At 39.9% G+C, this 14,574-nt stretch overlaps 1 long non-coding RNA gene across 1 annotated transcript in view; it reads right to left on the bottom strand.

The window, feature by feature from the left end:
- Positions 1–1,455: 1,455 nt before the first annotated feature.
- LOC121665631 overlaps positions 1,456–14,574 on the bottom strand; it is a 56,792-nt gene continuing 43,673 nt past the window's right edge. The window contains exons 9-12 of the long non-coding RNA XR_006016439.1: positions 12,946–13,062; positions 10,521–10,599; positions 8,781–8,883; positions 1,456–3,400 (exon numbers count right to left, since the gene is read on the bottom strand). This is a non-coding gene — a long non-coding RNA (uncharacterized LOC121665631). The remainder of the gene's footprint in view (positions 3,401–8,780; positions 8,884–10,520; positions 10,600–12,945; positions 13,063–14,574) is intronic.

Below are 14,574 nucleotides of genomic sequence, written 5' to 3' on the forward strand. Positions count from 1 at the left end.
AATTGCTCCAAAAAGGACGCAGAGGCACTCCTACATTAAAAAGCAGAAATATATTTATACACTCCTTGCCATTTCTAAACAGAAGGCACCCAGAACACCTTTGTGAAAGTGGAATAATCACTAAAGTATTAACTATTACATAACTGCACCTGTCCTGGATACCAGCTTTCTGCATCTCAGCCTCTGGAGGAAGAAAAAAAATGCTTGGAAACTCACAGGGCAGGCAAGAAAATTATTATATTGGATTACAGAAGCTTTACCAAGTCTAACCTAAGGTAAGGATACAGCCTTGTTTTGTTTGATCCAGTGGACATTAAATGCCACCTTTCTGCTGACCTCAGTGATTTCCAGCTCAGACCGGCCACCTCATTAAGACGATTCCAGCATTTCCATGCATGCAGCTGCTATGGGCAGAGCTGTCCATAACAAATGGCTGCTAGCTGTACCAGCCCCTTTAGCTATCAGATACATTCAAAGAGAATTACAGGCTCCATTTATTAAAACACCTAACAAGGACAACAAAGGTACAACATCGAGACAGAGCATGCTTTAACAGAAATATTTTACCTCTGCTAACCTGCATCTGGTTCACAGATAGAAAACTATTAGTCTGCCACACCTGAACTGACACATGGCTTAATTTCTTCTCAAATTGTAAGAAGAAGGTTGCAATGCTCAGTGAGAGCCATCTCCTTTCACAGCAAGCGCCCAGGATACTGGTGGCTCTCAGACCTGCCCAGAGATAGTCATGGCGGTAATACCTCTGTTCTCCACTCTTTTAATCACTTAAGACTCAATCACCCTTGCCCACAAAGACTTGAAAGGGAATGGTATTGGAGATCTAAAATCATGCTCTATTTTGGTTGACATAACTTAACTTCCTCAAAAGACAACATTTTCCTTGGCAGGTGATAAGCACCACCTCCCACGTTCTACCGTAGATGCTGCTAATTAAACCACAGTGAAATTCAGATAATTAGCAACCTTTTTTAAAACAGCAGGTTACTCATTTCAAACCTTTATCCAGACAAAATGGTATCTGAGACATTTTAAAAATCTGCTATTTTCCATGCTTTCAAAATTATTATTCTGTTCTAATAGGAAGAAGAAAAAAAAAACTCACCAAACAATAAAACAGGACAAATCATGCAGGAACCCTAAAGCAAGGCAAGCATTCATCATCAGTGGTAGTATTTTGATTGTTTGATAATGTGAATACTGAAAAGAGTATGTTCGATCTCCCTAGCAGAGACAGTCCCTCAGATGCTAATGATATGGCATGGTATTTTCATTACATTCTAAAAACAAAACTAGATTTGTAAAACCAAGCCTGTATACCACTGGTGGGTGCTCTTTTTAACTTTTGCAATGTATTACATTATGCACATTTGGTACACAGTGAATTATTATACTTATTAATTATCATACTTATGCACACACGGATGGTGTTTCTGCAAAAGGAGATTTGTTTATATCTAAGATTAATATAAGGATGGCATAATTACCAGGATGGAGGCATGCCTATCCCACAGGACATAACTGCATATCCATCAAATCCTTCCATTGCTCTACTGGCTGAAACTTCTGCCCACAGACAGGTGGTCAGGGGACTGACCCACCCGGCCTCCTATTCCACAATATTTATACTATTGTTCAAAACAGTGGCCACAGAGAATACACAAAAAAAATCAATTCCCTTTTTTCTCCTTGCTTGCAGTCACAACTGTCTGTCTACACCATGCCATCATTCCCTGCCATGTTCAGCAAGGCTATTGGAAAGGATGCAAGCAGGGTTGCCAAAGCTGCTGTGCTGAGGGACCACAGCTGACCCTTGCTCATTACACTGCCATTCATTTGGGAACTGGGTTACATGGTTGCAAGTTTTGCCCTCTGCTGCCTACAGCCCTTGAGCACCCCTAGTTACTGTTAGTCAGCTGTTCTACCCCTTTTACACACCCTTAATCACACTTCTCCCTCATCAACCTGGGAGCTCTGCAGGGGTTAACTCTGAAAAATTTTACAGTAAAGGCAGCTTTTATTGTAGTGGCAATTACAGAAAGAGAAAAAGCAATTTAGTCTTTTATGTGGTTCACCGTTTCACTAATGTCATAGACTTTTAGCCAGCTTGTTATGCATTAACTCACAAAAGCATGGTATACAAACACTGCTAAAATAAAAAATAACATAAGACACAGCAAACTAACTCCTCAAACATAGGCTTAATTCCTCAAATACCAATAATGCTTTTATATAACAGCTTTGTTAGTGCCCTCAGCTTCAAGCCGAAGTCACTATAACATGAACTACTCAAACAAGGCTGCAGAAGAAAAAGATTTTTAAAAACCTGCAAAGAATTCCTTGCTCCTCTTGTGGTATAGTGTTCCTATTGCGTTCTGCATCTCCTGACATGTGATGGCAACAGGAACTTAGACAAAAGGCAACATGCTGCAGCAGTAGTAACATCTTCCTACACAGCCCATGCTTCCCCTCTGCTGGCAACAGTGGACGTGAAAACAGCAGCCACTCCAGGATTTCTCATGCGGCCACTATGTTTCTGAGTATCAGCCTCCTCTTTCCCAGCTTTGTAGTAGGGAATTTCTTTAGCTTCAGAGAGTAAAATCTTTGACCAACCACCACAGTGTAAACAAAACCATAGCACTAAGTGGCAGATCCAGTCATTTCTTGAACATCTCCAGGAATGGTGATGCCACCACCTGTCTGAGTGGCCCATTACGATGCTCAACCACCCTTCCAGTGAAGAAATTCTTCCTGATGTTAAACCTGAATCTCTCCCGGCACAGCTTGAGGCTATGTTCTTTTATCCTATCGCTGACTGTCTGGGAGAAGAGACTGACCCCACCTGGCTGCACCCTCCTTTGAGGTAGCTGTAGACACCAGTAAGGTCTCCCCTCAGCTTCCTTTGCTCCAGGCTAAACACCCCCAGCTCCCTCAGCCGCTCCTCGTATGACTTACGATCATGCTGATGGCATCTGCTATTCCATTTGACTTGGTGGCCAGTTGACTCAGTTGAGCTGGAGCAAGGACTCTCATTGCCGTGGGATATCCCTGGTGTGTTCTGTTCACTTTTGGGGTGAAATCTGTTCAGAAGAAGACTTTCATAATCTTCAGTTCTGATGACACCATGCAGGATTCCATGTCTCTGGCTCTATCTTGTCCAGTTGACCCTTGCCAACTGTCTGGCATGAAAAATGTCATTCTCTCAAAGAAAACTGTTTCAAGGACTGAAAAAAGCTCTGGTCAGTGTTTCCTCTTCCCTTCCTTCCCATCAGGTATGGGATTGAAGCTCTCCACACAAGATGAGAGGTGTTTCCAGCACTGCTGATTTTACAACCGTCTGAGGCAAAGGTCCTCCAAAGTGTAGTATCCTTTTGTCTTTGGTCTGCAAAACAGAGCAGAGGACAGACTGAGATAAGAGTAATCACCTGAGTTATTTTGTAGAGCCTCAGCTCCAAAATTCCTGAATTTGGAATTGTGTCTGAGGAGTCGCTGGCATTTCAGGGCCCAGCACGTAAGCAGATGCCAAGCACTTACACTGAGGCTTTTCAATTATTTCTGGGCAGTGCAGTCACAAATAGAGTACTACCTTTGTTATCCTTTGGGATCAGAATGTATAGGAACCACTTAATCATGCAGTTCACACTTATCACTTAACATGTTTACACTAAAACCTATATCAGATTAAGGACATGACTACATCACTATGCTTTAAATAAGCTAGTACTAGATATCTATGTCTATGGTTTTTCTACAAAAGATCATCCAGGGAAGTTAAGATAAACCAACTAAACCCATGATGATAATGCATGTAAGTCAAAATGCGTTAAATCCCTGTGTGGAGATTCTCACTGAGAGGTAAAGTATTCGACTTTATTGTAAAGAGGATTAAGCTACCATGAACTACAGCCATTTTCCTTTTGAATTAGATCATCCACAGAGGAGCTTAAAGCGCTATAGGCTTGGTGCACTTACTTCACACGTATCCTTAATTCATCTGAATTTTCCTACAAATGGAACAAGCCTTGGTTAACCAAAAGGCTCCTTTACCGAACTTGTGCTGACATTAAACCACATTACCAGTTTACTTGGTTTACAAATGTCCTATAGAATGCAGCTAAAGTTGTTTTACAAACAGAAAAACCAGAGGCACCCTTTTATACTGCAGAGGAAAATGCCAGCAGCAAGTGTGGAACCTGGGACACCTGACAGTATCACCAACTGCAGTGCTCATACTAAGCTGTTACCGATCTTGAAAAGCAAACAAAGAAGCAAAACTTGAGTTCAGTATTACATTCCATCTGGAAATGTCTCCTTAAGCGTGAAAAGACAGACAAACAAGGCATTCTCATGGGACAAAGTTGGGATGGAAGGCATCTTTGTCCTCCTGCCTGAGCTGGGCTGGCACAGCACTGGAATACCCATGTCACTGACCTGAGGTGCCCTGATTTCAGCTGGCAGAGAGTTAATTTTCGTCCACACACATACAGTGCAGTGTTTTGGATTTAGTATGAGAATAACGTTGGTAACACACTGATGTTTTAGTTGTTGCTAAGTAGTGCTTGCTCTAAATGAAGGCTTTTTCAGTTTCCCATGCTCTGCCAGCAAACAGGTGCACAAGAAGCTGGGAGGGAGCAGAGCTGGTAACGCTGACCCAAGCTGGCCAGAGGGATATTCCACACCACAGAAGGTCATGCTCTGTCAATAAACTGGGGGGAGTTGGCCAAGAGCTGCTGACCACTGCTTGGAGATGGGCTGGGCATCAGTCAGACAGCAGTGAACAGTTCTACTGTGCATCACTTGTGTTTCTTGGGGTTTACTCCTCTCTCTTTTTCCTATTATTACTATTTTTTTTTAAACTTTATTTCAATTATTAAGCTCTTCTTATCTCTACCCATGAGGTTTACCTTTTTTCCTGATTCACTTCCCCATCCCACTTGGTACTGTGGTACTTACCTGCTGTCTGTAGTTAAGTCTTGACAAGAAGATACATTTTTAGAGGTTAAATCAGATGCACTCTGAAATTTATCCATCCCACGCTCACATATGAAATGCTAACTAATGAGCAAGGAAGAGCAAACACTTTCTCAGTCTGATACTGCTCTGATGTTAGTTCATCTGAATGATAAATTTTACACTTGACTAAAAATGAAATTGATACAATTCACATTGCTGAGTATTGGCATGTAATTGAGATATGGCAAATAATGCAAAGAAAATAAAGCAAAAATACATTAAACAAAGATTCCTCTTGATTGCTAAAAGGTAGTTTGGCTTCAAACATGTCAGTGAACAGAGAGCACTAACTACAGTACAAAAAAAAAGATAACTAATTCTCAAAATACCATCTTTAGCCAGTTTTCTCCACAGCACGTACAGGCATATACCTGCAATAGAGATTTTGTGCTAACCTGTCTATTGCTATTCCTCCCTACGGATCTGAGATGTTAACATTGACAGAGGAAAAGTTTAAAAGAAATCTAACACAGAAAGATGTTGAGCTTCATGTTTTATTATTTGTTAATTCTTGACCTTCCCTGAAAAGAACAAGAAGGAATCTGCCTACCGGAAGAGGCAGTAGCTGCCAGAGGCACTGCTGATCTCATGCCTGCAATCCACATGCCAGTTACAGCAACACATCTGCACACCTGGTGCAGAAGCAGCAGCTCTGCTGCCAGTGGTGCCCCAGGAGAGCTCCAGAAACTGCTCTTGCTTTGACTCCAAGCAGGTTACAATCGTCTCCTCTGTGTATATCCAAACAACCAGCATCAAAACTAGGTCTATGTACACTAAGCTGTTCTACCACTTAGATGAAAACTTCAGATATTTTCTCTGTGGTGCTCTACATCAGATTAAATAAGAGTCAGATCTGAGAAGAGAGTCTGACAGGAATTCAGTAAAAAAAAATTAAACAAGAAGCAAAAGACTACCTGTTGTTCATTAAATAGAGAGTATGTCAATCTCACACGTACTAGTAAAATGTTTTAAAATTGTTCAATCATCCTCTACAAGAAGAAAGAGAACAATTCTCTTACAGATCTCTCTTTCACCAATGCACAAGCCACCCCAGAAAGAGCACTCCTACAACTCCCATAAATGTAAGGCCCTTCATACTAGCTTATAACACAGACTTTTACTTGCTTCTTTATACCAAAAGTGCTAGAATTACATCTTGCACTACATTATGTTAAATCATTATTATTCACAATTGAAAGATTTATTTAATCTCTAGCTGAAAAATTCCTTGTGCATGGAGTTTAGAGAACACACTGCCATCCTTACACTCCCAGCTCTGTTACTCTGTGCCTCTACCTGAGGTGGCTTAAATCTCCTTCCATGCCCACGGAGCCCCTCTGCGTCCCACTGCCCTGCAGCCAGTTATGCTGAGTAACAGTGCAAGAGCTCTGCCCATAAGAGGATGGCTCCCTTTCCAGGCTGTCCCAGCTGCTGGGAACATTGCAAGCCACAAAGGTCCCCATCCCCTTGATCTACCACTCTCTCTGCTCACTGGGACATGCTATCAACAGGGACAAGCTAAGACGTTCATCCTCAAGTGACAAATCATACACACGCCAGGTACTTCTCTCTGGCACAGCTTGAATTTTCTGCATTGCAGAAAAACATTACTTGTGGGTATGTGTGGCTGCAAGGGACCAGTCAGTCACTGTATATTTCTCCTGCAAAACTTTCTTCAGCATCTGCACTGCTGTATGATTATCTGAATGCTATTCAATCTACCTCTAACTTGAGTTACGTAGTGTATTTGCATGTATATTGTAAGCATTATACTAAATGAGATGGGACTGCCTATGTAATCATGCCATGACTTTCCCTTAGGGAAACCTGGTAAAATTATGTTCCATTACATTTGTAAAATACTACCCATTAAAAGCAGGAATAAAACTTTTATGTTCATGTGAAACAAAGCACAAAAGATTCTCCACCCTTTAACTTGTATCAATTTTGATACGAAAGAAGCATTTTCCAGGCAAGAAGGGAATCTGAATTTGACTTCACTATTATGTGCTTTTGGCTTTGATTGTGTGACAGTTAAATCTCTTTCCAAAATTCTGTATTTTTTTTCTTGTTTTAACATTATGAAACAAGAGAGAACAAAACCAATTCATCTGCCTTGAAGACGACAGACAACAACTTTGGAACAAATTTTTGGGGGATTGTTTCTTATTTTTGATTGTCTATGCCAGAGAAGAAAACAACTGTTTCTACTGTACTATTCAGAGTCTTTTACCCTAGCTGCTGGTCAATTCATTGTTTTAATTCGTTGATGCTCTGGCAAACTTTCAAGTATGTCAGGGGAGAATTTTAAAAATGAAGCATTCATTTAGAAGTCACAAAGTGGTGATATATACACACAGTTTCAATTTAAACCATTATTACATACCATCCTTTTCCTTTTGTAATAATCTATTAAATGCTTTCAAGTATGGAGAAGGAATAGCAACCTGTAGATCTGAATGGAGCCCAGATGACCTATAAAATACATCCTGCCTCACTGCCTGACTAGTTCCAGCCCTCATTTCTAATGGTTACTATTGTTATTCTACCATTCAGACAACCACACACATCAATTATACATTCTTCTGGGTCACAAATTCATTTTCTCAGGCAACATTTTTGTTTTAATGCATGACGCTTCTTCTTCAACCTGTGACCGAAGTTGAAGGTCTCAATATTAAAAGGGTATTACTTTTTCTTAAACTATGTTGATAAATGGAAAAACAGCTTCATGGAAATCAGAAGGTGCAGCTTTTTGAGCTATTTAGAAGAGTGTGCTTAGACCATATATTGTCTCTTTATTAGAGCAAATGTATTAGGCAGTACTTTGTGCTTTAGGTGAACATTTTTTCTTTTGTTCTATTGGTGCCTGGCAGCACAGCTATAATTAAATGTCCTCTGCCTTCTCTATTTTATGACACTTACAATTCAGTCATCTTAATTGGACTTTTCCTGAGCATATAAATGGCTGGCTCAAGAAGAAAAACTTTTTTTCAGTGAAGCAAACTCAAAACCTTTCACTATGTGTTATCTCAGTGACTTTTTTAGAGTCTTTGGCTTATGTTTGCCTTTTTTAAAGTGATTATGATGACAAAAGCTTCAGATAACTCTATTTGAAATAATTCTAAGACAGCTCTCCAAATTAATTTTTTTTGCATGTACTATTCTCACAAACAAAGCACTCATTATTTCCAAAGGGGCAAAGTAATTTCAATTTTTTGGTTGACAAAATAAATAGAGGAAGGTAACATACCACTTCCAAGGGTTTCTTGTACATCATGTATATCCTGAAAACTCAAAATGAGAAATTCAGGGTAAGAGTCCTGAGGCCTCCTCAGCAAGATGGGAAGGCCAGGGCCTCAGCTTTGTCCAGCCACAGGAGCCAACAGCACCCCATCAACAGCCAGCAGCAGCAGGGCCTCGCCAGCTGTCCCAGGGGCTGGAGGAACACACCCAACTCATCATCACTCACTGGAGTGCAGAGCATCTGCCTCAAGGAAGTTGCTTCCAAGCCATGGGATGCTGACACCAGAGATGCCATCAGATCAACCCAACAGGTTCAAGACCAAGTCAGTGGAACAACCCCTGCAGCAAAACGGTTGTATTTCCATCATTTCCGAACTCTAGTCTCAGCAGCCTTCTCAGCACACAGCCAGTTTTGCTGGCTACAAGATTAGGCTCCTCTCCTGCAGGCACATTGGGCACAGCAACAAAATCATGGTACGTTTAAGTCATGCAAACTGACCTACCGAGAATGGATATTTGAGATAGTCAGTGAATCTTGTAGTTGGATAAGTAACTCCACAACCAAGGAAAACATCCATTCACTGGCAGACAGAAACACCTGACAAACTGGAACAAATATACAGATAACTACAGAGAAACAAAAAATTGCTTCATTTGTATATATACATACGTACACACAAATGTTCATACAAATGCACATTCCAGTACACACACCCCAGCAGGCATAAACCTGAACAGAAACCTGCTAGTTGGCTTTTTGCCTACTGTTTCCTCCATCCATGAGCTGCTTTCTCAGGATAGTGTTGCAGTCAGAGGCTCATGCATAGTCATACCATTCTGGTCCTGAAGCATTCTCCTCATATGCTCAGTCCCTGCTGCCATCCTCATTGGTCAGGTCCAGCTTAATTGCCCTGCAAAAAGTAGCTCTTCCCTTTGGAGACCCATGACCCAAGGGTGTGGCATCATCAGGAAAACGCTTTAAAAAATATTTTCATGTTCTCTTCATTCTTTCTGGGGCCTAAGTCAGGGCAGGAGAATAACTTCCAAAGTTGGCTTAGAAAATCTTGTCCTTTCCAAGCCTACATTGAGGCATGGGATGAGTTATCTTAACTCACTTGTTCTCTTGCCCTGGCTTCTCCTTCCCCTGATCAGTCAAAGAAGTCACATCTCTCTAAGGATATCAACATAGAGAGTTTGCAAGGGGCTTTAGCCCATGTTCAAACATGTACAGTTTTCAGTACAAGCCAATGTTCAGCATTCAGGATCTGCATTTTCCATGCTGCAAACTTCAAGAAAGGATCTTCAGGTGTTAGGGAACATAAAAGGATGGTAATTGAGCCCATTTCAGGCACTTTATAACCACACCATGAGGACCACGTTAATCCCTAGTCTCTAACCCCTGTCACCCAATCTGTGCCTTAACTCACTCCACATCAAGATTTTTTTTTTAAAGAAAACCCTGGGTTTACTCTTGTGAGGAGAGATGCAGCCTTACAGCAGAGCTGAAGTTGAAGAGATGGCCAAAGCTCTGCATTTTACATGGTCACATGCTTTGGGCCTTTAAAGCAGCCAGTGGGAACCATTCAGCTGAATCCTGTTCAGATCTAGGAAAACTGACAGATAAATATTATTTTAACATGGAGGTTTCTGGTTGGCTGGTTGGTTTGTTTGTTTGTGGAGGCAAGGGGGTGTGCTAGGTTTAACTTTATTATAACAAAGCCTATATAAATGCAAATACTGTTTTCATAGATATAATTTCATAAAGCAAAACTACCCACAATCTTTAGCAGTGAAATTCAAGTGGCAACTGTGACAAGTAAAGAAAAATGAATGCGGTTAACTTCAGCCATCCCTGCTCATCTGAAAGCTTGTGTCAGTTCCTAAATAAGCTTTTCATTTTCCCTATTCAGTCGGCTGATCTTTGTTGATTTACAGCATGAATGAGCATGGCACATTGCAACTTGTAGAGTATATTTTTCCTAAATAATAAAACATTTATTGCAGACCCATCAAGCCTGCTAGTAGCTTTGAATTATTATTATTGCAATGAAGTGCCACGTTAACAACTCATTTACATTGTTGCAGAAGACTCTGGGTTAACACTATATGTAATTTCATCCCATTCAGGAGAGAGGACTCCCTGAAATACATCTAGAGCTGATAAGATACAATTTGATGTTATTTTTCTAATCAACTGTTTTTCAAGATGAAGCTGCCTTCATCAAGTCCATCCCACCCCTCACCTTCCCTGATGAGCAATGGCAGCTGAGCAAGCCATTTCCACGTGGTGTTCTCAGCAAGCTCCAGCCTCAGGCTCTTTCTCTGTCAAAACAAGAAGAAAGTCTATTTAGTGGAGAGCTACAAAAATCTTATTGCTTTGGGAAGAAAAGAATTTTTTGGGCAGAGAGTGAGGTCAGTATTTTGGTGGTTCTTTGAAGGGTCTGACCTACAGCTTCATCACTGGCCTGGGGTGGGTAACAGCCTCTAGCTGAGTAGGCACAGGAGCACGGGCTGCCTGTATGTGCTCGGAAGGAGCCCCCAGGGGCAGGGCAACGCCCAACACTGCCACTCACCCCAGCTGCAGGGGCCCAGAGAGGAGGGAAACACCACAGGAAGATGCTTTTGCTGGAGCACTCACATGTTTTGGATGATACAATAACAATAATGATGATAATAATAAGAAAAAGCTATTAACAAATGAAGCAAAAATCCCCCAGGAAGCACATAATTCTCCATGTACCAATCAGAAATGATCTTGTTAGTCAGAGATTAGAATCAGTGTAACACTTCTTTCCATACTTCAACAGTATTGTTTCTAGTTCTTAACATTTAGTTCTGCTACTTAGGAGAAATACATCCTTTCCTAAATATAATTTAATTTGTGTCCAGTAAGTCCAAATTCTTCTTGCACGCTCTTCTATTTCTACCTAATAAGTTGGGAAAGACAACATCACTAACTTCTTTAATTCTCTTGGGTACAGTCAGAGTACCCAAAATTTCACCAAATTTTGGCCAAGTCCTGTCTAACAAACACTTTATACCACATCAACAGGTACCCATTCCATTCCCAAGATTGTTCATTAATAATTTGATCTCCTTATTCTTTTCTGTTAAGACATTTCAAGTGAACTTTCTAGCAGGCTGAAATTTTACTGTCATTTTCTAAGTCCCTGAAACTGCTTAATCTATTAGTTTCATTTGCAAAAACATTTGGTTTAGTTGGTTTTTTTTTTTTCCCTAGTACTCCAGGTTGAATACTGACTTTATTCACTTGAAAAGGCCTCCTACTTCAGTTCCCTTTCAATCTCCTTCCAGGGGCTGACTTTAAACCAGCAACATGCACTATTTCCCCTTAAACTAAACAAGCCAGAGCCTCTGTCCTACCAGCAGTTACCTCATTTAATCCAGGAGCCAGATGTCACAGGCACAGGCACCACTTCCAATACACACGTACCTGCTCTCCTAACATGCATCGATGAGAGGCCACCAGAAAGCAGTAGCCATGTGGCAAAAACTGCTAAATCTATCCCATTATTTAGAGAAATATTCCTGCATGCAAAACCACATTGCTGTTATTTGGCTAAAGTTGCATGGCTGAAAAATACAACCATAAAACCTGCATCCTACCACCTAATGGTATTAAATAATGGTAATCTAACACAATTTCAATGCCCTTTTCACATGAATATGCTTCTTCTGCTCTATTTCAAATAAATTACCCAGTTAAAAAATTATTTGAACTGTAAGGCACAAATAAATGAGCATTATTGTTTGCTGGTTGACTAGATAAGGAGTTAAACATCTAGAGGTGAAGTGGAGGACAATTAATGTACTACCCTGCTTAATTATCATACAATGCCCACTTCTCAGGGAATTAGAGCTATTATGATCTACTCCTACGAATAAATGAGAATTTTAGCTCTCAGAGGGTAATGCAATAATTTTGGAAATAATCTTTTTATGAGATTGTGGCTTTATCAGTTATGTTTCAGAGTCAGTATAAACACTCCTGTATCATAGGAGAACAACTTCAGACAGGCTTGTAATTTTAATTTCTGTTCCCATTTTTTTTAGTTCACTTTTCCTATGCTCTTATTCTTGAAACCAAATGAAAAATTAATTTGCTTCTTCAGATCTTTTCACAAAACATTATCAGAACAGTAATATTCTAATAAAAATACAAATGATGATTTGAGCAATACAAATTATGTATAAATTGGTTTCCAATGCAACTGAACATCCAGCAAAATGTCCTGATGGTGCTCAGTGGTATCAATACACTAGAGGGTAACTCCATCACAGTTTCAAAGACAAGGAAAGAGGAAAGGACATTTCTTTTACAATTTCACATGATATTCTAAGACATTTGTTTGTAATCCATTTTATGTAAAAGTATTCTTTATGAGACATTTAGACGCAAATTCTTTGAATCGTTATCAACAGAACTGCTGATTTACTCTAAAGCTGCCCAGTTTCAGCATTTCATATTCACCTTTCCAGCAGACAGAACAAACCTAAATATACACAAGTTTTAAAGCAACTTGACCACAAAAGAAAGCTTTAGGAGACCCAAACAGTGGACCATATGTGATATCAAATGGGCAAGCCATTAACATCAGCTGTGAACATATTGTACCAACTGGGAATGAAAATAAAACATTCAACTACCAACTGTTATAATCTGTAAATAGTCAAACCAATTCCTCTGGGTTCCAAAAATATATGAATAGGTTGACTCATTGAGGCCCCATTGTCCTGTTCATAGGTAATGCAGCAGATTTGCTCCTAGAAAAAAAAAAAAAAAAAAGAAAAAAGCCCAGAAACTGTGGTTAGTGAGATCTGATAGCAGCAACAGTCTTTGTATGTTAAATGACTCTTGGGTTTTTTGAAACTATATCTAAAGATTTCACATTAAGGATAACAAAATAAAGAATTCTTTTGAAGCAACTTTTCTCTGTACAATGTGAAACGTTAAAAAAAAATATATCCCCATTGCAAATTATGTTGAGAAACTGGCAGAATACTAGAAAAATTTATAGAGGGCACCAAACTGCTGAGAATTCATTGTACAGCTGGCAAGTGCACTCCTACCTACTAGTTGCTTCACATTTAATAATGCATGTTATGAACAGATGGGTAGAATGTCAATAAGGCTCTCTGTATCATCAGTGGTAATGAAATAGTGGACTTTGAATGTTTAATAGCACAGAAAACAAAAAGCCTAGAGGAAATTTGTCAATGTCATGCATGCAATACTTCAGCAGTGCTTTAACACTGTTAGTGTGAGGCCATATGTTTCTTCTAACAGGATCTACTGTAGCTGGGTGCCAAAAAAAGTTTGACACTTTTTTTTAATTCCTACAACATTTTAAGAGCAATACCCTGTGAATCAGTCAAGCAGAGTAGTCAGCAGAAGTGCAATATCATTACTCTTATAATTCCTTTTCTCAATGAAAAGAAATTAAAGGAAACTTACCAGTAAACATTGTTCTTTAAAACTGTTTCAAAAATACATTTGAAAGTAATCTCTTTACAATTAAATATAGAAATAAAGGCACTAACATGTATTAGGTAGTATATCTCATTGTCAAGAGCTGTAGAAGATGTGAATTTAGAAAATATTGCAAGTATAAGTAAAGAAGAAAATATACATAGCAGCACCTACAAATCAGACACATAAAAAGGAATAAAATAAAAATTCTCTTTGGCAAATAATCTTAGTCAAAACTCAGCTAAAATTTCCAGGAAAAATGCCTTGGAATAGCCAAAATGAAGAGGGATAGCAGCAAGTGGCCATTCTGAGATGCAGACCTGGGAATAAGTGGGAATGAGCGCACCAGGCACAGGCTTTCTCTGTAAAATGGATGGAGAAGCAGCAACCTGGCAGGTAGTGACACCTACAAAGGTTACAAGGGCACCTGGATTGGTGTTTCCACCCTGCACACTTCTCAGGGAAACTGTCCTTAGTATTTCAGGAAGTGTCAGACAGCTGTGGCAGGTAAGCCTCTGTGAAACGGCGAGATCTCAAGTTCCACAGTACAGCTGGAATCGTAAGCATGTTAAGTCAGCAGAAATCAATGCAAGTTTAACTATTGATTCTGAGAGAACTATTAGACAAGCACTGGGTCTCTAACAGTCTGAAAACTCTTCAGGAAAAGCTCAAGTACGAGCAGAAAACCAATACTTTCTGCCTTGTGACTCACTTGTAAGTGACCAAACTCCCTACCCCACATTGTCTCTCCTCAAAACCTTCCTGGGCTGCTCCAGTGCTACCCAGTCATGATACCCTCAGGTGCA

Source organism: Corvus kubaryi, unplaced genomic scaffold, assembly GCF_017639235.1.
Source record: "Corvus kubaryi isolate FWS band 111438036 unplaced genomic scaffold, C.kubaryi_AGA036_p1.0 37334, whole genome shotgun sequence".
Taxonomy (NCBI): Eukaryota; Metazoa; Chordata; class Aves; order Passeriformes; family Corvidae; genus Corvus; species Corvus kubaryi.